This window comes from Ailuropoda melanoleuca, chromosome 8, assembly GCF_002007445.2.
Source record: "Ailuropoda melanoleuca isolate Jingjing chromosome 8, ASM200744v2, whole genome shotgun sequence".
Taxonomy (NCBI): Eukaryota; Metazoa; Chordata; class Mammalia; order Carnivora; family Ursidae; genus Ailuropoda; species Ailuropoda melanoleuca.
The window spans coordinates 35,258,576-35,282,395 of record NC_048225.1 but is presented as its reverse complement, the minus strand read 5'-3'; positions in this window follow the sequence as shown (position 1 = coordinate 35,282,395).

The window sequence follows — 23,820 nt, the reverse complement described above, 5'->3', positions numbered from 1 at the left end:
CCTGATAGCTATAACTAACAAGCTTAGGAAAGAATATCAAGTACTGGACCTCTGCTCTAAGGTTGGTATTGATACGAAATTCCCCACCTTACTACACTGCTTGGTTTTAGATATGTCCTTGACCTTTGACAGTGCTCTTTCCACCATGTTTGTGCCTCTTTGCATATGGCAGCTTCTTGGGGTCTGCCTGTGAACTCAGGAGCCTGCACAAGCCCAGGCAGTGCTATGTCTGCCTTGGAAGCCAACATCATCCACCTCCAGCTGGGCTACCTTCCCTCAGAAGCAGGCCACTGTTTACTCAGTGGGTAGAACTCTGAGCAAAGTGTTTATCCCACAGTCAGACTCCAAAGGCTTCCACTCAGCAGATTTCCTCGCTGTCTGAGAGCTTAGGCCCAGTCAGTCATCGGTATTTTTGCATCACCCCCCCATGTGGGATCAGATACAAATCTGAGGCAACTGATTTGTCAGCAACCAGGCTTGTACTTTGAGTTGTTTTTCCAGGGTGGATATGAATTAATACCTCCTCACCCACGCTCTCCCATTTAGACTCCCTTGTGACCAAAAGGCATAATAGCCTCTTCGTGGTATGAACCCAGCCTACCTGTCCTGTCTTATCTCTCCTGAGTCCCAGTCAAAACAAATTACAGATACCAGAGACACTATATTCGCCACACTTCTAAGCCTTCACAAGTGCTTCCCCTCCCTCTGCTGGGAACCTCCTTCCCTCCCATTACTTCCAGCCCTGATAAACTTGTACTAACCTTTCAGAATTTAGTCAAGCATCACCCTCCCTGTGATCTATCTTGCCTATCTATCTCTTTACCAGTTGGGTAGTGGATACCCAATTTTGGATTTTCCCACATCCTGTGGCTTATACCTATTACAAAATCATTTTTAACTTATATTATGTCTTTCCTATGAAACTATGAATTCCTTAGGGGCAGATATTTCATGTTGTGTAACTCTGTGCCCATTGTATAGAATCCATAGCAATATACGTATATAGAGTTGTTATTAAGCAAATAATAAACTCTGAATGAATTTTCAAGACTGCTGCCTAGGGTAGTTCTATTGACTAGTCACTCAAAGAGCAAAAAATAAATAAAAGTTAAAAAGGAAACCATCTACTCATTAAGATATCTTGGATACTAAGGGAAAACAGACTAAACTCTCCAGCCATAGAGAAAGCTCTGAAGGGATACAAACCTAGGAAGAAATCTTTATCTTAAACAATAAAAACTCCCTGTAGCAGATGCCATCTTGATCACCATCTGGAACATTGGAAGAGGTTAAGATTACCAAAGTCCAACAGTCTTTTTTCACACTATACTCAGGTCAAAATGGTAAATTTCTATTAGGAAAATGATTAAAAAAAACTAGAACTGCTCAGATATATCCAGGCAGTACCAAGCATATTTCTGAAGGTGTGGGCTACTAATGCTTTTTATTTCCTACCCAGCGGCCTCCACAAGGAATGTACCTACATCTTCATGTTCCTAATTTACAAGGGCCTTGCAATGAGGTGTCTTCCTCTGCACCACACCTATCCAAATCCACACACTTAGCTCTGCTACTGCTGGGCTGTGCTCTGAATTAAATTTAAAGTCCTTTTTTCAACTGCAGCAAAAATAACTTCAGAGGAAAGGTACCTTTCATATAAAATGCTATGAAGTAGGCAGTGATCTCTAATTCTATAGACACGGAAACTGAGGTTCACAGAAGTAAAATACTTATTTAAGTTTAAACAATCAGTTCACAGAAAGTTAATATTGAATAGAATACTAATTATGAGAGCAGACTTGGAAATTGGATAATCCTGGGCTCTAATTTCTACTTTTTCTACTTACTAGCTATATGACCTTGGGTAAATTATTTGTCTTTCTGAGATTTAGTTTCCTTAATTGTATAATAGGAATAATAATGCCCATTTAAGTAAAAATTAATTAGTTGTTTATGTAAAGCATCTAACCAAATTATTAAAGAAGCACCTGAAAAGAACTATTGTAAATCCTAAATTAGCTCAAGGATTTAAAAGCAAACATGAATATAATGAATAAAGAAATGGTAGATAGTAAGAAAATGCAAATGAAATGTCTAGAAATGAAGCATACAATATGTGAAATGAAATATACACTAGATGATAGGGTTAACAGCAGATTAGAAATACACACACACACACCCAGAGACTTTACACCTACACAAAAATTAACTTAAAATGAATCATAGACATAAATGTAAAATACAAAAATTATTAAACTCCTGGAAGATAACACAGGAGAAAACCTAGATGGCTTTGGATGTGGAGATAACTCTTTAGATACACCAAAGGCACCCCATAAATGAAATAATTGATAAGTTGGATTTTATTAAAATTAAAAACTTCTACTCTGCAAAAGACAATGACAAGAAAATGAAAAAAGAAGCCACAGACTGGGGGATAATATATGCAAAAGATACATCTGATAAAGGACTGTTACCCAAAATACACAAAGCATTCTTAAAACTGAACAATAAGAAAATAAATAACCCAATTAAAAAATGGCCAAAGACTTTAAAAGACACCTCAACAAAGAAAACAGACAGAAGTTAAATAACATATGAAAAGATGCTCCATATCATATGGTGTCAGGGAAATGCAAATTAAAGCAACAATGAAATGCCATTAGATACCTATTAGAATGACCAAAAGCCAGAACAGTGACAACACCAAGTACAAGGATGGTGAGCAAGAGGAACTCTCATACATTGCTGGTGGGCATGCAAATGGTGCACACACTTTGGAAGACAATTCGGAAGTTTCTTGCAAAATCAAGTATACCCTTACCATACAATCGCACTCCTTGATATTGACCCAAAGAAGCTGAAAACTTACATCCATACGAAAACCTGCACCTGGAGGTTTACAGCAGTTTTATTTATAACTTCCAAACCTTGGAAGCAAGCAAGATGTCCTTCAATAGGTGAAGGAATAAATAAACTGTGGAACATCCAGACAACGGAATATTATTCAGTGCTAAGAAGAAATGAGCCATCAAGCCATAAAAAGACATGGAGTTAATTTAAATGTATATGACTAAGGGAAAGAAGACAATCTGAAAAGGCTACATTCCAACCAGATGACATTCTGGAAAAGGTAAAATTATGGCGACAGTAAGAAGATCTGAGTTGAGAGGTAGGGATGAATAGGCAAAGCACATAGGATTCTTAGGGCCATGAAAATTCTCTGTATGACACCATATGGTGGCTACATGTCATGAAACATTTGTCCAAACCCACAGAATGTAAAACAGCAAGAGTGAACTATTATAATGGAAACAATGGACTTTAAATGATTAAGATGTGTCAATATAGGTTCATCAATTGTAACAAAAGTACCACTCTGGTGGGGATGTTGATAGCAGGGGAAGCTGTGCATGTGTATGGACAGGAAGTATAGGGGGAAGCTCTGTAACTTCCCCTCAATTTTGCTGTAAACCTGAAATTGCATTAAAAATAGTCTTAATTTTTTAAAAAAACACTATTCTTAAGATACATAGAACTGAAGCAAAAATTATAACATTGTCTGATGGGGTGTTCATCTATGTAGACTTAATACATAGGACATCTGTAACATGAAGGCCAGTGGGGAGATAAAAAAGGAACATATATGATTGCCAAGTTTCTATAGTTAATAATGATGTAATGTGATATTAACTCTAAGCAGATGTGGAAGTTTCAGTAGGGATACTGTAATCCCTAGAGCAAACACTAAAAATTCACACCCAAAAAATAGTTTAAAAGCCAACATATAAATTAATAAGGAATACTAAAAAATTTAAATAACCCAAGAGAAGGAATAAAACATGGAATAAACAAACAATGAGGTGACAAACAATAAAAGATAAAAGATAGACCTAAATTGAACCACATAAAGACATAGTAAATATTAATGACAGAGTCCATAAAGAAGTGAGACTCACTATATGCTTCCCACAATAAACACATTTTAAATATGAAGACACAGATAGATGGAAAGTAAATGGATAGAAAAACGCATATCACGTGACCCACAAACCTACCAAGCTTGGAGTGGCTCTATTAATATAATATACAATAGAGTTTAAGACAAAGAGAATTAATAAAAGTACAGAGGGATTTTAAAATTATAAAAGGGACTATTTCTCAGGATGACATAAAAGTATAAAATTATGCACCTAATAGTGGAGTCTTAAAATACATTTAGCAATACTTGACAGAATTTGAGGGAGATATAGACTATTACTCCATTATATTAAGATATTGTTAACACCACTGTCACAGAAATTTTTATATTAACTAGACAAAATAATCTGTAATGATCAAGAAGATCTGAACATCACTGTGAACTACCCTCACCCAATTAATATTTACATCCAGCAACAGTTGAATATACACACTTTTCAGGAGTAAATAGTACACTCACCAAGATAGGTCTTATGTAAGGCCATGAAACAAGTTTCAATAAACTTAAAAGGATTTGGGGGGCCTGGGTGGCTCAGTGAGTTAACCATCTGACTCTTGGTTTTGGTTCAGGTCATGATTTCAGGGTAGTGAGATAGGGCCCCACGTCAGGTTCTGTGCTCAGCGGGAAGTCTTCTTGAGATTCTCTCTTTCCCTGTTCCTCTGCCTCTCCCCCGGCTTGCTCTCTCTCTCTCTCAAATACATAAAATATAAAAAATAAATTTAAAAGGATCAAAATATAAAAGTATGTCTTCTACCCATATATTCGAGTTCTCCAGAGAAACAGATGCAATAGAATGTGTATGTATGTGTATATGTATATATATATATATATATATATATATATATGCACATTTATAATTTATATTTATATAAAAGGAGAGAGAGAGGGTTCTTTAAGGAATTGACGCACGTGATTGTGGGACCTGGTAAATCCAAAATCTACAGTGTAGCCCAGCAGGCCAGAGACCAGGGAAGAGTTATATTATAGTCTCAAATCTGAACCCACCTGGAGGCAGAATCTTTCTTACTTAGAGGACCTCTCCGCCTTTTCTCTTAAGGCCTTCAACTGATTAGATGAGGTTCACCCATATTCTGAGGATAATCTGCTTTACTCAAAGTTAAATGATTTAAATGTCAATCATGTCTAAAAAGATCTGTAAATGTCTGGACTGACGTTTGATGAAAAACTGGGTACTGTGGTATAGACAAATTGACACATCAAATTAGCCACCACGACCTACAATAGAATTAAATGGGAAAGCAACAGCAATAAGACATTTAGGAAACCCCAAATATCTGGAAATCCAACAACACAGTACTAAATACTTCATGGGGCAAAGACAAAATCACAAGGGAAATTAGAAAATATTTTTAAGTGAATGGCAATAAAAATAAAACATATCAAAATTTATGGGACTCAAAGTGCTGTGTAAGAGCAAACTTATAGCTTTACATGCTTACATTAAAAAATTAGGATAAATGAACTAAGTCTGCATCTTAGGAAACTAGAAAAAAAAAGAGCAAAATAAGTAAAAGAAAACAAGGTTAAGAGTAGATATCAATGAAATAGGAAGCAGATGTTACAGAAAGCTAACAAAGCCAAAGCTAGTCATTTAAAATATCAATACAATTTTCATTTATCTAGCTAGAAGGGAGGGGGAGGAAGGAAGGAAGGAAGGAAGGAAGGAAGGAAGGAAGGAAGGAAGGAAGGAAGGAAGGAAGGTTGGAATGAAGGAATGAAGGAGAGAAGGAAGGAAATAGGGATGGAGGGAGGGAAGGTAGGAGGGCAGGAGGAAAAGAAAGAAAAAAGAAGAGGACACAAATTGCCAATATAAGGAATCAGAATGGGATTATCACCACAGGTGCTATAGATATGACAAGAATAATAAGAAAATACATCAAAATAAATGGAGACATAAACCAGATAATAGATTAGAAGACACAAATTATTAAAATGTCAATTCTTACTTCATGATATGTAGGCTCAGGCCAATCTCAATCAAAATATTTCAGCAAGGATTTGTTGTAGAAATTTGCATGTTGATGTAAAATTTATGTGGAATAGCAAAAGATCTAGAATAACCAAAGCAATTTTTAAAAAGGAAACAAAGTTGGAGGACTTACCCAATGTGATTTCAGGATTTACTCTAAAGCTCTAACAATCAAGATAGTTTGGTATTGGTGCAAGGATAGCCCTATTGACTAATGGAATGAAATAGAGAATCCAGAAAGAGACCCACACGTATATTAGCAATTGATTTTTTCTTTTTTTCCTTGGCAATTGATTTTCAATAGAGATGTCAAGCAATTTGAGCATGGTCATGGTGAAGAAAAATCAACTGCATTTATGTATCCTAGCAATAAAAGTATTTGGCAACCGAAATAAAAACTATTATTTTTGATAGCACCCCACACATGAAAAATATTTGCAGATAATTAACGAAATATGAAATACGAATATACCAAAAATTATAAAATATTACTAGCAAAAACTTTGGTCAATAGATTATCAACGAAGCTACTAAAGCAATTTAATGGGGAAAGGCCAATCTTTGTAATAAACGGTGCTAGAAAACCTGGATATCCATATGGAAAGAAAATGCTATAATTATTTCCTCACATCATATACAAAATTAACGTAAATGAAGCATAGACTAAACATAAGAGCAAAAACTATAAAACTCCAAGAAGAAAAATTAAAGAAAATCTTTGTGACCTTCAGTTAGACAAAGCTTTCTTGGGACACACACAAAAAAGGCATGAATAATAAAAGAAAAAAAAAGGTATGAATTGCCCTTCAACAATATTTAAATTTTGCCTTTGATAGATACTAAAGAGACTTGAGGGGAAAAAAACTGCAAATAATATGTCTGATAAAGTAATTATACCCAGAATAATTTTTTAAAAGCCCTCTACAACTCAAAGAAGACAAACAACCTGATTTTAAAAGGGGCAAAAGATTTGAATAGGCACATCATCAAATAATATATGTATTTATGAATATCAAATCAGCATAATAAAGCATGTTAGGTAAAATAAGGTAATGCCTTGTCAACAGTCCTGGCTCAGTCACTTATTTCTCATGTGAATTTAGATTTACCTCCTTTGCCTCAACTTCCTTATAGATAAAAATATCACTAATAATAGAACCTAGCTTCAGAGAACTAAGTTGAGTTTGAATGATATGAACTGCTCAGAAAAATGCCTGTCACACACTAAGTGTGCAATAAATATTTGTTGTAGATGTAATTATTCAGACCTCTCTCCCTGGAAATTTCTGGGAGGATTTCTGACCATAGTGTTTTTTCTATGGTTACACATATTCATACTTCTTTACCTCCACTCCTGGGAAAGAAGGCGGCAATAGGTTGGGGAGGATTTGGCCAGTTGAATTTTGACATGCTCTTTTGAGCATTAAATGCAATAATCCTTGTAAAGCGCTTAGTTACATGCTTGGCACACTGGCATATTCAATAAATGTTAATTAGTGTATCCTTTTTACTTCTAGATGCCTAGCACAGAACAAGGTTTATAGATTACACTGTAAAGCTATTGCTTAATAAATATATGGGTATTTAGGCTTAAACTTCTATGCATGAGGGTTTGTATCTCTGGCCTTTTTGCTATGGAATCCTAAGACCCCCAATTCACTAGATATTAAAGAAATATTCTTAGTTTCCCCTGAAGAGGAGAAAGAAGAGAAGAGTATTAGCTGATTGCAGCTACTTGGTTGCAATTTTTCCACAGGAGCTGAGGTTAGGGATTTAATAGGACTAACATTAAATGTTTTAAGCATTCTTAGAAAACCACAATTACATTGATTATGCACCGTCAGTGGAACATTCACTGGAAGCTGTGTCCCTCTGAGGCGCTGAGTGGGGATGAGTTTTCTCTAATCTGTCCAAAAGTTCTCCTCAGGTTTCTCCTGCCAGCAACTGGCATTTGAGAAAGCAAAGCCCCCGGGTGAGGGGTGCTGTCTGTGCCTACAGAACAGAGTGAAGCTCAGAGGCCCATAAGGGGATTAAACCTATGACCTGCCCCTCATTAGCACAGTGTTCTAGCCGACGAGGAAATAATGCAGACTCCTTGAGTGTTAGCAAATACTGACCTACTTAGATATGAGGGATAAAAGCACACATTTTCCCTGCGACATCAGCACAATCTGTCTCTGGGAATTGAAAGGACAGAGAAAGCCCTTTTACAGGGAATTTCTGGGTCAATAACTGTCATCTCATGCTCCTACAGTAATTACTGAATTATGTTTCCCAATTATTCTTCCATCCAATAACTGCTTCTCTGCCTCCCCACCCATGTTCCAACAAGCATTCGACAACGTGTCAGGCCATCAGAGGCTCCTGCTACATCAGTTGTCTCCATACAACTACATCTCTCTGCCTAGAACACTTGCATCACATCCCTCTCCACGTTCACCAGCCCCTCCCTTCCACGTATCCTTCCTGTATCAGCAAGTTGTCCTGGAGGCCTTCATGAATTCTGACGTCTGAGGTACACACTGTCCTGTGTATACCTCTGCACACCACACTCCCCCATCATGCTTGCCACACTGTATGGACCTTGCACTCTCTTCTCACCCCAGGGCTGGAGGCACCCTAGGAGCAGGTGTTGTGTCTTATACAGAGCTGAATTCTGTCAACCCTGCCCGGCATCAAGTAGAAATTAAGTAAGCAATTTTTTTAAATGAATGAATGATTGAAAGGACATCCAATATCCCTTTTATACATATTAAATACCCTAAGTTATGTTAAATAACATTCAAAAACACTTAGAGATAATTAACTACCTGTGGTTTGTTGTCTTTGTTGTTTGGGGTTGTTTGTTTTTTGTTTGTTTGGGGGAGATTTTTGGGTTTTTTTAGAGAGGGAGAGAGAGAGAGAGTAGGGGGGCTGGGGGAGGGTGAGAGAAAGAATCCCAAGCAAGCTCCATGCTCAGCACAGAGCCTGACCTGGAGCTCCATCCCACAACACTGAGATCATGACCTGAGCTGAAATCAAGAGTCTGACATTCAACCAACGAAGCCACCCAGGCGCCCCTAATTACCTGGGGGTTTTTTTCTTTTATTTTTATTTGTTCATTTTTTATCACTTAGAAGTGAATATATAAAGGTATATATGTATAAGGAGAGTTTTACCATGTACACATTCTTTTTTTTAATTTACTATGTTCAGTTAGCCAGCATATGGTACATCATTAGTTTCTGATGTATGTTCAATGACTCATTAGTTGCATATAACACCCAGTGCTGATCACAACACTACCTGTTTTAATGTTTCTAAATGAGGATAATAATACCTGCCTCATGGAATTATTGAGAAGGTTGAGTAAAATACATATATAGAGTTCCTGCTACTCAATAAACATAAGTATGTTCCCTCTTTCCATTCACTGATTAATAAGCGTTCTCCTAAATTTTTGTCTGGTCTTATGTTAGGTAATAAATAGTAGTTTTTAATAGACATACAAACACATATATACACTCTTTCAACTGGGAAAGTATAAAAAATTTAGGAATAAAATATATTTGTGTATATATATTTTTTTTCTTTTTCAAATATCATACATACATATAAACTTCAAAATTAATTGGAAAGAAAAGTGTAAAGACTCAGATAAAACATATTTGCTTTTTTATACTTCTTTCAACAACTTGGAATATGTGTGTATCTGTGTAGATGTATAGGTATGTGCCTGTGTTTCTGTGAAATGTCTTTGTATATGTGTAACTATATATGTGTGTGTGTGTGTAATATACATATTATATATATATATATATACTTCTTTATACTTTCCAATTAACTTAGAAGAATGCTAGGCATTCAATTCAGTAGGACCTTTCTGGAGACTTATGCACTCCAATTCTTCAAAATTTTCTTGTATTATTTCTTTGATAATATCCCTTCTACTTTCTTTGCTCTCACACTGCTGATAGTTGAAAGCCCTCCAGAACTGATCTTTTAATTTTTTCTTTTCTCACTTAGTTTCCCTTTTTTTGGTTTTTATATTTGTTCCCTGAAAGATTTCATCAATTTTATTTTCTAACCTTCCTATGTATATTTTAACACATTTATTTGTTCTTTGGAGCTTTCTTGTTTTTACACAGGAATTTCTATGAAAACAATTATATCTTCTGTGAATAGAATAATTTTATTTCTTCTTTAGTAATCTCTTTCTTCCTCTTTCTTTCCTTCTCTTCTTCATTCCTTCCTTCTTTCTTCCCTTCCTTTTTCTTTTCCTTTCCTTATTAATGCTTTATGATTGCATTTGACAAAAGTAGGAAAAGAAGAGAAATTAAACTAAAAGTTAGTAGAAGAAAGTAAATAATAAAGATAAAAACATAAATCGATGAAATAAAAAATAGTTTAACAGTGGAACAAATTAATAAAGCCAAAAAGAAGTTTTTCAAAAGAAATTAATGCAATTAATAAGCTTCTAACGAGACTAACAAAAGAGAAAATACAATGTATTAATAGCAGGAATGAATGAAAGTACATATTTCACTACAGATCATTCACATATCAAAAGAAAAATAAAGGACTATTCTGAAGGCCAACAAATTTGACAGTCTAGATGAAATGGGCATAGTAATTACATAGCACAATTTACTAAACTGACATAAAATGGAATAGAAAAGCTGAATAGCCCTATTCCCATTAAACAAATTGAATACATTTTTGAAAACATCCATATCCATAATTTCAATCCATAATTTTTAAATCAGTAGTCCTCTGCTAATTCCATATATTTCAACAATGTATAGAACTTCGATTAGGAATCGAAGTTAACATATAGTTTTGGCTCAGATATTGGTTGTCCTCAGAAAACTCTGGACAGGATAATTTAAGAACCAATGAAATTAGATAAAAAATATCATATTTGTTTAAAAATATATGATATTTGTTGAAACTTAAACATGAAAAAGTCAAAATTTCATGAAATGCATAAAGCATAAGTGATTTATGCTTAAGATGAGCCTTCATGACTTGCTGCATACCTTTTTTCTGCCTCTGTTCCTACATTAGTAAATGGAGGTGATTCTCCCTTCCAAGATTATTGGGATTTTTATAGCTGTGTATATCAAGTTCCTCAGCCAGAGGAACTGTTGAAAATTAATAGCTAATTCTCTTTGAATATTGATAATATTCTCTTAAGACCACCAGCTTGCTACACACAGAAGGCAAGTCACAAGTACCAACTCAAACAATTAATGGGATTTTTGTCTAACGTGTTGGTTGTGCTTTTCACAGTCTCCACTATTCTTTCTTCCACATTTTCAATATCATCAGGTAGCATGAGAGTAACCATGGGCATTTTTAGTATCCAGAAAAAGTGAATTTCAATTACTGACATATTTAATTCAGTATTTATGTAATTCACAGTCAGTTCCATATACACTTATTTCTAGCCATCCCAGGTCACCTTCAAGAAATACTCCTTGCACCCACTGTGCCAACTGATCTGGCATCATGATGGAAAGGTACAGATGTATTACAATATAAAATGTATCTTACAGTGCCTGATATCAAAAATATAGGTAGAGTGGAAGAGAAACAAAGTTGGAAATGTATGGAACAGAAGCTAGTCTGTGGAAGATTCTTCCAATCATCAGACACAAAAACTTATAAGCATATAATGTGGTTCTCCTTAATACCTGGTAGAAATGGAAACTTTTCTATCAGGGATAAACATAGTAATGCAGTATTAACAATTACAAATGTACCCTAGCTGGGTTTTTTTTCTTTTCATTTTTGATGGTACTTGGAAAAATAAAATTTATTAAAATTTTCGTCATTATGCTAATTCCTCATAGACCATGAACACCAAGGAAAGCTTTATTCTGAGACATAAAACAGATACCCATCAATTATCTAAGTGTATAAAAGAATTGAAATCTTATTGATTTAACATGATTTTCTTTGTTCTCTCTCAATAGAATTAAATTAGAACTCCAATAAAAAGATATTGGGAAGAATTCCAAATATTAGAAAATCACATAACACACATCTAAATGACCTAAGGGTAAAACAAAAAGTGACAAAGGAAACTTGACAATACCCTGAATTCAATTAGATCAAAACACAACATAAAATTGATAGGGTGCTTAAAGTGACATTTATGAGTTTAAATGCTTATATTATAAAACAAGAATGATCTTAAATCAGTGACCTAAGCTTCCATCATAAAAAAAAAGTTGAAAAATAGAAGCAAATAACATAAAGTAAGCAGAAAGAATAAAGATGAAAACAAGTATCAAAGAAACAGAAAACAGAAGACAATGGAGAAAACTGATGTAACCAAAAGCTATTTCTTTGAAATTATCAACAAAATTGATCAACCTCTAGTGGAACTGAGAAAAAAGAAATAATACAAACCATCAATATCAGGAATGAAATAGGAAACATCACCACAGATCTTGATGCATTAAAAGGAAAACAAAGAAATATTATGAACAACAGTTTGCCAATACATTTGACCACTGAGATAAAATGGAAAATTTCTTGAAAGTTACAAACTTCCAAAGCTCGTTCAAGATGAAATAGAGTATCTGAATAGTAGTACAACTATTAAATAAATTGCATTTGTACTTAATAACCTTTCTACAAAGAAAACACTAGGTGCAAGATAGCATCACTAGTGATAATGAATTCTACCAAACATTTAAGGAAGAAATAATGCCAATTCTATATTAACTTATGCAGAAATAAAAGCATCACACTGACACCAAAATCAAAGACATTGTAAGAAGAGAAAGCTACAAATCTTCATGACTCATGAACATAAATGAAGACAACCTTAACAAAAATCATAGCAAATCAAATCCACCAAAATATAGAAATGAATACATTTGGGGCTCCTGGGTGGCACAGCGGTTAAGCGTCTGCCTTCGGCTCAGGGCGTGATCCCGGCGTTATGGGATCGAGCCCCACATCAGGCTCCTCCGCTAGGAGCCTGCTTCTTCCTCTCCCACTCCCCCTGCTTGTGTTCCCTCTCTCGCTGGCTGTCTCTATCTCTGTCAAATAAATAAAATCTTTAAAAAAAAAAAAGAAATGAATACATTGTGACCAACTGGAGTTTATCCCAGAAATGAAAGGTTGATTTAATATTCAATATCATTCAGTATAACTTTCCACAGTAACAAACCAACAAGGAAAAACCTAGGGATTGTACAAATATAAGGAACAGCTCAGAGGATCTTAGGGGAAGGGAGGGAAAACTGAATGGGAAGAAATCAGAAAGGGAGACAAATCATGAGAGACTCTTGACTCTGGAAAACAAACTGAAGGTTGTAGAAATGGAGGTGGGTGGAGGGATGGATAACTAGGTGATGGGCATTAAGGAGGGAAGTGATGTGATGATCCCTGAGTACTATATGCAACTGATGTATCACTGAGCAATACATCAAAAACTGATGTACTATATGTTTGGCTAATTGAATTTAAATTAAAAAAAAGATAAAGAAAAATATTTGACAAAATACATTCTCTAGAATAGGAGTTAGTGTAATATGATAAAAGACATCTTCTAAAAACCCTTTCTTCCTAAATTTGAGAACAAGGCAAAAAATGTCTGCTCTCACAACTGCTATCCAATGGTGTTTTTTACTCGCAAAATAAGGCATATAAAATTAGGGGAGGAGGATTCAAAAAATGGAGGATTTATCCAACTTCACGTAGCTAGAAGGTGAAAGAGCTCCATATCGCTGTCTGTTGTCTGCTCTGACAACATTCGGGTCTTTAAGTGCCACCTCCTGCTCTAATAAAACAATGGGAAGAATATTTTATCCTACTTTTGTTGGAATAGTTATTTCCTAATTGTAGTTCAAGAAAAAAACAGTGGGCAGAATCATGGATGCCATGTTATTCTCTGTAACCCTATTAAAGATCCCCCTCTGATTAAGCAGCCCACTTTACACCCACTATCCTGGACAGTAGGGTTTTGTAGGAAGTTCTAAAATATTAGAACACACAGAAAAAACCTATACAATACAAAAGCAATGTACCTGGCATGAACATATCTTGCAGGAAAACAAAAATGCCTCTGCAGAAATATCTTATTGAGCCTGGGTGGTGCAGTCAGTCAAGTGACTGACTCTTGGTTTCATCTCAGGTCATGATCTCAGGGTCATGAGATGGAGCCCCCGCTCCCAGTCAGCTCAGAGTTTGCTTGAAACTCTCTCTCCCTCTCCCTGCCTCTCTTGCATTTACACTCTCTTCCTCTCTCTCTTTCTCTGTCAAATAAATAAATAAATCTTTTAAAAAATAAGAAATATCTTACTTTCAACCTCTAGAGGAAAGCCTTGAAATTCAGATCATCTCAGTGATTAGCTTAAAGTCACAAATCAAGCTAAAAATATGGGAGAGAGAAGACAGTGGGTTTTGAAAGAAATTCTATAACTCCATTAATGGTTTTGTGTTCTGACCACAAAACCTCTATACCCCTGTAATCCTAGCCATAGAAATATTCTTCTGCTTGCTATGTGTCGGTCTGTGCCAGTTTCACATAACCTCCTTGACGGTCTACAGAGATTTCCTTTTAGGACTCCATATTTCTTTCTAAGAACAAGCTCAATTCTTAGAGGCAAGGTGGCAGTTCCTCAAGCAAACAAAAGAAATAGTTGGAAGGACCTTCACAAAAGACACAATACCGCCCCTCTGCAAAATCAGTCTTTATCTCTCACCATGTCTTGGAGGTCGGTAAGAATCCACAGTGCTTCTTGAGAGATACGATGTGGGTAGTGGCTGCAGTGGTGACAGGGTGCATACCAGCATGTTGATTCGATGGAAGCACACAAGCTTTGCCAAGGCCATGCAGAGAGAACGTACACGGCTGGCTCCAGGGTGAGGCTGGCAGCAGGTGCTGGGGACGTTTTTCTGCCTCTTGACAAGACCAGAAACTAGCTTTTGCCTTCTTTGAATAACCACTTACATTCTTCAGTGGTTGAGATGAATAGGTCTCTCTATGGCTTTATTTTCACCAAAGATTCATCCTGATTGTTTTCCCAATGGTGAAGGCAAAGGCAGGGAGGCAATGTGGGCAGTCACTTAAACAAGTAAAGATGACTGGCTTTTTTAGTTAATTTGCAGACATTTAGTACGTGCCCTAATGTACAAAAAGCGCACCACGCTAGGCTTCAAGAAGGACAACAACAATAGCCATTATTAATCACCAAATTTTTTTGCATGCTTATCCATATGAGGCACTATGCCAATCATTTTATAAGCATTACCTTTTTAAAGCCTTAGCACAATTTTGTAAGATAAGTGTTATTATTTGCTCTTCCCAGATGATGAATAAAGATTAGAAAGGGTTAGTAGCTTGCTTGTTGACAAAAAGACACTAAAACGAGAAAGCCAAGATTTGAAACTAGTTTTGTTTAATTCCAATGTCTGTCTGAACATTATTCTATTTAAAAAGAGACAAAGCAGTTCCTGCTCTCAAAGCTATCTATTTTTCTAGTCTAGTTAGCTACAACACAGATTGCCAGCCGGTCAAAATTAGCTGTACACCTCAGAACCTGACCTGACAGAAATGTGAAACTCATTATTTCCCTGTCTCCCTTTTCTGCCAAGTTTTTGCAGAGCTCCTTAATTGTCAAGGGAGTACCACTGGCAGGAACTCTCATTTCCAGTTCTACTCCACTCAGTGATTTTACATTAAGCAGCATTCCCTCCTCTCCATCCACAGAGGCAGAACTCCGGAAAGTCCCACAGATAACATTTATGCAGGTAAAGGACTCACTGCCTAGACTAAGAAGGTCAAGTTTAGAATTTGGAATCTGAAATGAGTTAGTTCCAATCAAGGTTGCTCAAGTATGTTCCTGCCTGTTAATAGGGGCTGTCTGATAGTTCATCAGAGGGGCAGGCACTAAAATCAAGGGGTCCTCGATGTTAGTGCTTGACAGTTTATCAGAGATGTGCTAGGCTTAGTGATAACTGGAACTATGTTAGAATGTTAAAACTACCTAGTATAATACCCATAATACACACACACACACATATATGTACATAATATATTAAGTAGTATATTATATAGTATATATATGATACACTATTTTATATATAGCATTATATACATGTATATATTGGTATCTGAATATTTAGGAATCAGTTAAGCATATATTCATATATATTTAATAATGAGTTATACTGATCAAGCCATTTGAAGCCTCCAATGCAATATAAATGCCTCTAATATTTTATTCATTCATTATTTATGGAGCTCTTACTATGTCTCAGGCACAGTAGTAAGCTCCAAAGACACAAATAAAAATATATTGTTTCTGTCCTCAGAGAGTTCATTTGCCATTTTTATTTAATGACACCTTTTGGTAAAAATGACTGTTTTTTCTACTTTCCTCTTAAATATAATGTGCAATGCATTTTCAGTTTACCATGGGGCTTGCATTTTTTGCAATATGCCAGACTAGATAATCTGATATCCTGAACAACCTTCCTACGGAAGTAACTAAAATATGTATGTGTGTATTTAGAATATTTTAAGTGCACCACTAAACTGGCAAGAAAGTATGTAATAAGTCAACACCAAAAATAAAGCAATGTGGGGAGGGGGAAGGCAAGCAAGTGTAGAATCTAGCTTTGACCCTGATGAACTTGAACATACGTTTTGAAGATTGTAGAAGGCACAGAAGAAAGTATACAAACCCTAGGGCACAACTGAAGTAGAAAGTCTAATTGTACGCCCTCATATAAAGCCAAGACCTCGTTAGGATATAATTTCCTTTAAGAAGTAGACAGCAAGGAAGCATCTCTTTTCACTTTGGCACTAATTTAGAGGGAAAAAATCTCTTAAGAATTTGCCAGCCCTCACACAGGTTCTTGGCACAAGTTAAAACTTTCTGGGTGGTCAAAAAAGTTTATATATTTTTTTTTGATATAAAATGGTCCTAGATTTTAGTGCCTGCCCCCAGGTGAGAAAAAGAAGCAAAATAAAATCCTGTCTGATGGAATTTAATCTCAACATGACCTGAAAAAATTCTCTCACATAATGATCCAAGGGATATGAGCTGGAAGTCAAAAATTGCAAATACACAGATAAACAACCAACCATGAGTAAGAGACAGAAGAAATAACATTGCAGACTCAGACAGCCAAAACCCCAGATATTGGAATTATCAGATGCTGTATATAAAATAAGAATGCTTGATACGCTTCAAAAAGTGACATCTGAAAATATAAGCAAGGAACAAGAGACTATAAAAAAAATCTGAAGAAAAAACAATTCGAAAATCAAAATGTTAATAAAGCAAATGAAATTAAACAATGAATGAGTTACTTAGCATATTAGAAATAGGTGAAGAGAGACTTACTGAAAAGAAGACAGATTCGAAGAGCTTATACAGGGGCACGTGGATGGCTCAATCAGTTAAGCGTCTGCCTTCAGCTCAGGTCACGATCCCAGCTGGGATCAAGCCCCACATTGGGGTCCCTGCTCAGCAGGGAGTCTGCTCTTCCCTCAGCTCATGCTCTCTCTTTCTCAAATAATCAATCAATCAATCAATCTTTTTTTAAAAAAAAGAATTTACACAGAATGTTTTTGAAAGAGACATATTATTGAAAATATGAGAGATTAATAAAATTAGAGAACAGAAAAAGAAAGTCCAATATACCAGAATTCCAGAAGGAAATAATAATGAGAATGAGGAATATTTGAATAAGCAACATTCGAAGAGACAACAATGAAGAATTTTCCAGAAAGACATCGAGTCGAACACAAGCAGGATAAAAACGAATCCATACCTAGATATAGCATAATGAAACTGTAGGACACCAAAGACAAAGAGAAGATTTAAAAAGAAACCAGTGATAAAAGCTTGACTTGGGTTTGGTTTGTCACCTCAAAACAAAACAAAAAAAGATAATAAATGTCTTAAAAGAAAAAATTATAGCCATTTTTAGTGGATTTTAGTAATACTTCTGAATAAATGAATAAATTGTAAGCAACAGATCTGAGATGAAAGTCCTTTGATTCCAAAATCTGTGTTTGTTTTTATTTATTTTTTTATTTATTTTTATTTATTTATTTTATCATTTATTTATTTGACAGAGACAGCCAGAGAGAGAGGGAACACAAGCAGGGGGAGTGGGAGAGGAAGAAGCAGGCTCCCAGTGGAGGAGCCCGAGGTGAGGCTTGATCCCAGAATGCCAGGATCACGCCCTGAGCCAAAGGCAGATGCTTAATGACTGCACCACCCAGGTGCCCCCAAAATCTGTTTTTAAACATCAGATATGCAAACAAAAAAATCCAGTCTTAATGAAATTTCTGATGGTGGCATTTGACCTGTCACTCACTTTGAAAATGAATAGTGTGCAGAGCTCTGTCCCTGAAATCTTGATCATGACAATATTGCTATAATAGATCCATAGCTATCTTCTCAGACTTTAAGCTCTTCACAATCATCCCGGAATAGAATACCCTAATTATCACTTTTTTTGCTATGTCACTGGCTAGAAACCTTGAAAGATTATGCACTTCCTAACATATCACATCAAAACCCATTTGAGACTGGCACAGCAGTCCTGGCTAGTGGTTGCACCCTCAAATGGGCTGGGTGTGGATTTCAATATAGAGATACATGACCTGGAAAATTACCAAATGTATTGAATCCTTGGTTTTCTCAGCTGTAAACTGGAAATAATAATAGCATCTACAATTTGTGGCAAGAATTAAAAGATAATCTATGTGAAGTGCTTTGCACAGTACTGACTCAGAACAAATTGTCACTGAATTTGGCTGTTACTGTTGGATAATATTCTGTTTCTTTAGTTTTATCTTCTACTGCCCTCAGCCCGTACCCTTCTCCTTTCTTTCATGTCCTGTTGGCTTCTGCTTCAAGGCCAGTGGTTCTCAAAGTGAGGTCTGTACAGTGTCAGTGTCACCTAGGAATGGATTAAAAGTACAAATCCTCAGGTCCCACCCCAAGCCTACCAAAGCAGGAACTCTGGAGGTGGGGACCAGCAGTCTGTGTTTTAACAAACCCTTCAGGTGAGGCTTACTATTGTAAACCATTGTACATATAGCTCAGCTGTTCTCAACAAGTAGGCTTTAGCGAATATGTGAAGTTTTTGGTTGTCACAAATCTTGATGAGCCCTACTGGCAATTAGTGGGACAGAGGTGGCAATTTTCCCAAAACACTTCCTAAACTTTCAACTTCCCATGCACCCACTGAAGTCTTACACAATTTCCAAGAATTGGCTCCTTCACACTTGATCTTCTTTATTCATTTCAGGCCAGACCATAATCTCTCTGAGGACATAATCATGTGCTACTGTGTAATATCCGTGAAGGAGAATTCTTATCTCTTATTCTTTCTGTAGGGAGGTAGTATTAATATAAGACCATAGAGTAGGGAGCCGGAATGCCAGGATCTGAATCCTAGCTTTGTGGTTCCTTTAGCAATAGTACATACATCAAAGGGTATACAAAGTATGCATTATGCAAGTGTTGGCTATCATTATTCTGAATCCCCCTTGGTAGCTACATAATGCTGGGAATTTACCTCATGCTTCATACGTTTCATTGATTCATTGAGTGGCCAAAGAACGCCCAGAACTTATTCCCAATTCAATCTTCAAATATTCATTAGAAGACTCAGGGAAGTCATGATCACCAAGTTTAAATTCATAAATTCTTGCCATTTAGAAAGAAGAATTGGTGTAATCTTTGTTGTTTTAGAACATAGGATTTGGAGCTAGAGTTTTAAAGTGGGTAGCAGAGTGCATTTGCCCTAAGTGGCCCTGCAGCATCTCTTCCTCCTGTTCCTGTAAGAGTGGAGATCAAAGACTTGGGAATTTGGGATCCCAGCCACCTCTTCAATTTTTTTTCTACTTGTGAGACATAGATAACAACACAATCATATTTTTGGAGCCTCTGAGATTCTTTATTTTTGATTCATGTTCTACTTAATAGTTTTGCTCAAAAAGAACCTTGTTTCCTGGCAACTTCTCATGACTGTCCTCCATCACCTGCCCACAGGCTATTAGCCTAAGTATGCATCACTGGCAGAGACCCTACCTTTGGTGGCACCAAGCACAGCATGGGCTGATGAAACACTCCTTGGAGCCTGCTCATCCAAACATGGAATGCATCCAAAGCTGAAGGTGATGACATCTCAGCCTGAGGTGTAAGGAGTACACAGGGTTCTGGAGGCTTGTAATAAGGGCAAGAGGAAGAGGTAGTGCATGAATGTGGAAAGAGAACATCCCAGGGGTAGGCTCTGGTTTTGGGAGAAAGCCAGGGACTAAGCAAGGTGATTTAGGTTCTATTTTGCATGTGATGTCATACCAGCAAACATGGCCAAAAGCCCTGTAAAGGGAAAATACTAGTCATATAGCTCTTATAATTGGCCTGAAGGAAAAGAGTAGAAGGTCTGTGTCTTTGTCCTTTTGTCTGTGAGACTTTCTAAAATTAAATTCTTACTTCACGAAGTAAGGCAGCAATTAGTTCATAAAATAATCCAATTAATAAACATCCTGGAAAACATTTATGGCACCAAAGGAGAAAATTCTAGCTATGGCTAGCTGCCTATTGATTCTGTGGTTTAAAAGAAGGAGGATGAGGAAGAAGAGGAGGAAGGGAGGAGGGACTGTGATATCATCTTAGCCAAGACCTACCCTGGCAGGACCATCAGGCTTCCAGGCCCATCTTTAGTAGCAACATGCGAAGTGAAGGAACGAGGACTTAAACTCAGGAACATGGAAAAATAAATGCATTCACCTTCACGGTATCCCATGGAATGCCCCTACACTAATGTCTGGGAGGGAAGCCCCTGGATATCTTTTTTAAACTCCACCATGTTGCATTGGAGCAATTTTTGTTGAACTTATGAATGAACAGGATTTCCTGCAGCCCATGCACAGAGTCCTCTAATGAAATAGCCCCTTCTACCCCATACACCTTGTGTCCCCAATGTCCCAAGACCCAAATTCTTTCTTTGTTTTCCCTCAACTCAAAATGTATGTAGTTTACATGTCCTGCATCCTACCAGGTAACCAGGTAACTGCTAGAAATTCCACAAGTTGGAGCACCTGGGTGGCTCAGGTGGTTAAGCATCTGCCTTTGGCTCAGGTCATGATCCCAGAGTCCTGGATCGAGCCCCTGCTTGATTGGGGTGCCTGCTTCTCCCTCTTCCTCTGCCCCTCCTCCTTCTCGCATGCTCTCTCTCTCTCAAATAAATAAAATCTTAAAAAAAAAAAAGATTTCACAAGTTTGTGGCAGATCTGAGAGGAAGAGAAACAAAGAAGGGCAAGGGTATATTTCAGTGACTCCTGAATCAAACACTGAAAATGGCTGTCTTTGGTACCAAGTCACCTTACTGTGGTGCTTACTCTAGTAGGAAGGAACCTAGTGGGAGGATTCATGAACACCTATCACATACTTATGGGGTCCTCACACATACAGAGACATTGATCCACATTTATGGTAGGGTGTGAAAGCAGAAGTCCTCATACCAAAATTTTTAGGGACTGTTTTGACTTTCCACGTGTGATAGGCTGAACAACATCCCCTCAAGAAAGATGTCCATGTCCTCATTTTTGGAAAATGGAAATATATTCATTTACAAATGGGCAAATGGGCAATTACAATTGTAGATGGAATTAATGTTGCAGACTGAATGAAGATTGCTAATCAGCCGACTTTAAAATAGGGATATGGTCCTGGATTATCCAAGTGGACCCAGTGCAATCACAGGGGTCTTTAAAAGGGAAGAAGGGAGATAGAAGAAAACCACAGAGATGATAGCATTAGAAGGATTCAGCCAAACCCCGCTGGCTTTTAAGTTGGAGGAAGAGGGCTGTGAGCCAAGGAATGCGTGCAGCTTCTAGCAGGTAGAAAAGTCAAGGAAATGGATTCTCCCTTAGAGCCTTCGAAGGAATGCAGCCCTGACAAAACTTTTAATCCAGGGAGAACTATTTTGGATTTCTGTTGTTCAGAATTGTTAGATAATAAATTTATGTTATTTCAAGTCACTAAATTCATGGTTATTTGTTACAGCAGCAATAGGAACTCATGCACTATGTTAATGGGTTTTAACCCATTTAAACCATGGAACCCCCAACAACTACTAATATAATATACATTTGACTTTGAGTATAATTAAAGGAAACATACATGGATCCAACCCTCCTGCCCCACACTCCCCGCAACATGCTTGCAGTCTTTAGTCATTTACATTGCTGCCCATCACATTCCCCTTCTATTTCAATCTTGTTACCGTAATTCAAGGAAGAACCTGGGCAGCAAGGGCCTGGTTGCAGTTACTGTGAATTAATTGAGAGATGCCTGAATGCATTGTCTGCATTGCTTGCATTGCCTGGGGTTAAAATAGAATTGTGCTGATGTAGAGAGAATAGCTTGTTTATTCTCTGTAAAGAGGATATCTGGAGAAGAAAGTGGTCCTTTTGCTGGCAAAGTTAGTGATTTGCAGATTTGCAAAACTAGGGCACAAAATACACACAGGTGCAAATAGATGTCTGTAAATATAAAAGTGAAACAAGTAATTTGAGGTTTCTGGAAGAGAGCCAATTAATTAACTCCATCTCCAAGAATACTGCAAAGCCAGTCTCTGATCCACATTGAGGAGCTAAACCATGCTCTGAGTAGCAAGCAAGGGGTGGCTTAGGGAAGCAAAAATATCCACAATCCTCATCAGCCCCATCACCCAAATCACTCCAAATAAACATCCAACCCAAGTAAAGACATGATTACTATGTAAACACAGCTTCAAGCTACCACCAAATAAATACATTTTCCGTGCAAAAGTAATGTGCTTGTCCTCCAAAAGCTGCTTCAGTGGAGTCCTCTACCCATCGCCCCCATGTGATCACAGATCCCACGCCCTTCCTTCATGGAAATTCTAAAGATGGCATAGCATGCATGTATCAAAGGTAGTTTTCTTTCTCTTTAATGAGCACAAAGTAAAAAAAAGAAACAAGTGGTATATCTAAGCAACAGTGAGATGCCAAGAACTTGGAAATAATGTTAACAAGATAAGCTTCTGAGGGAAAAATAACAGCAACACACTGTTCCTCAAAGCTGACTTATAGAAGGTGGCCTTAAAAATGAAGACAGGCCAGGGTGCCTGGGTGGCTCAGTCGGTTAAGCATCTGACTCTTGATTTGGCTCAGGTTGTGATCTCAAGGTTGTGAGAACAAACCCCACCTGGGGCTCCATGCTCAGCAGGGAGTCTGCTTGGGATTCTCTCCCTCTGCCCCTCCCCCCAGTCACAAATGTGCGCGCACGTGCTCTCTCTCTCTCTCTTTCAAAATAAATAAATAGATCTTTAAAAAAAATGAAGACAGGCCAGGGAGCCCTGGTTATAAGCAGAGTTAGGGTATTTGGGTCTATTGGCACATTTAAAGAAATAATGCATTAATCAGAAGGGGACTGTTCAGAAAGAAAAGTATCAAAAAGTAACACAGAAGCAAATGCTGGTTGTGCTCACTCAACCACTGTCCAGGAGGGGAGGGTCTATGAAGTCTGTGTTCTAGGTCTGCATCCCTGGGGTGGAGGTGGCTGTGTCAGTCCATCATGTTCTGATCAAATTAGACAGAAAATCCAGCTAACTCCTCTGGTTCTGATTATATGTTCACCAAGTAATCTTTCTATCATCGTCTTAATCTGTTCATGCTGCTAAACAAGATGCCACTGGCTGGGTACCTTATAAACAACAGAAATTTATTTCTCACCAATCTGGATGCTGGGAGATCCAAGATCAAGGCACCAGCATGGTCCCATTCTGATAAATACCCTAAGGGTGCATGCGTGGCTCAGTCAGTTAAGCATCTGCCTTCGGCACAGGTCAT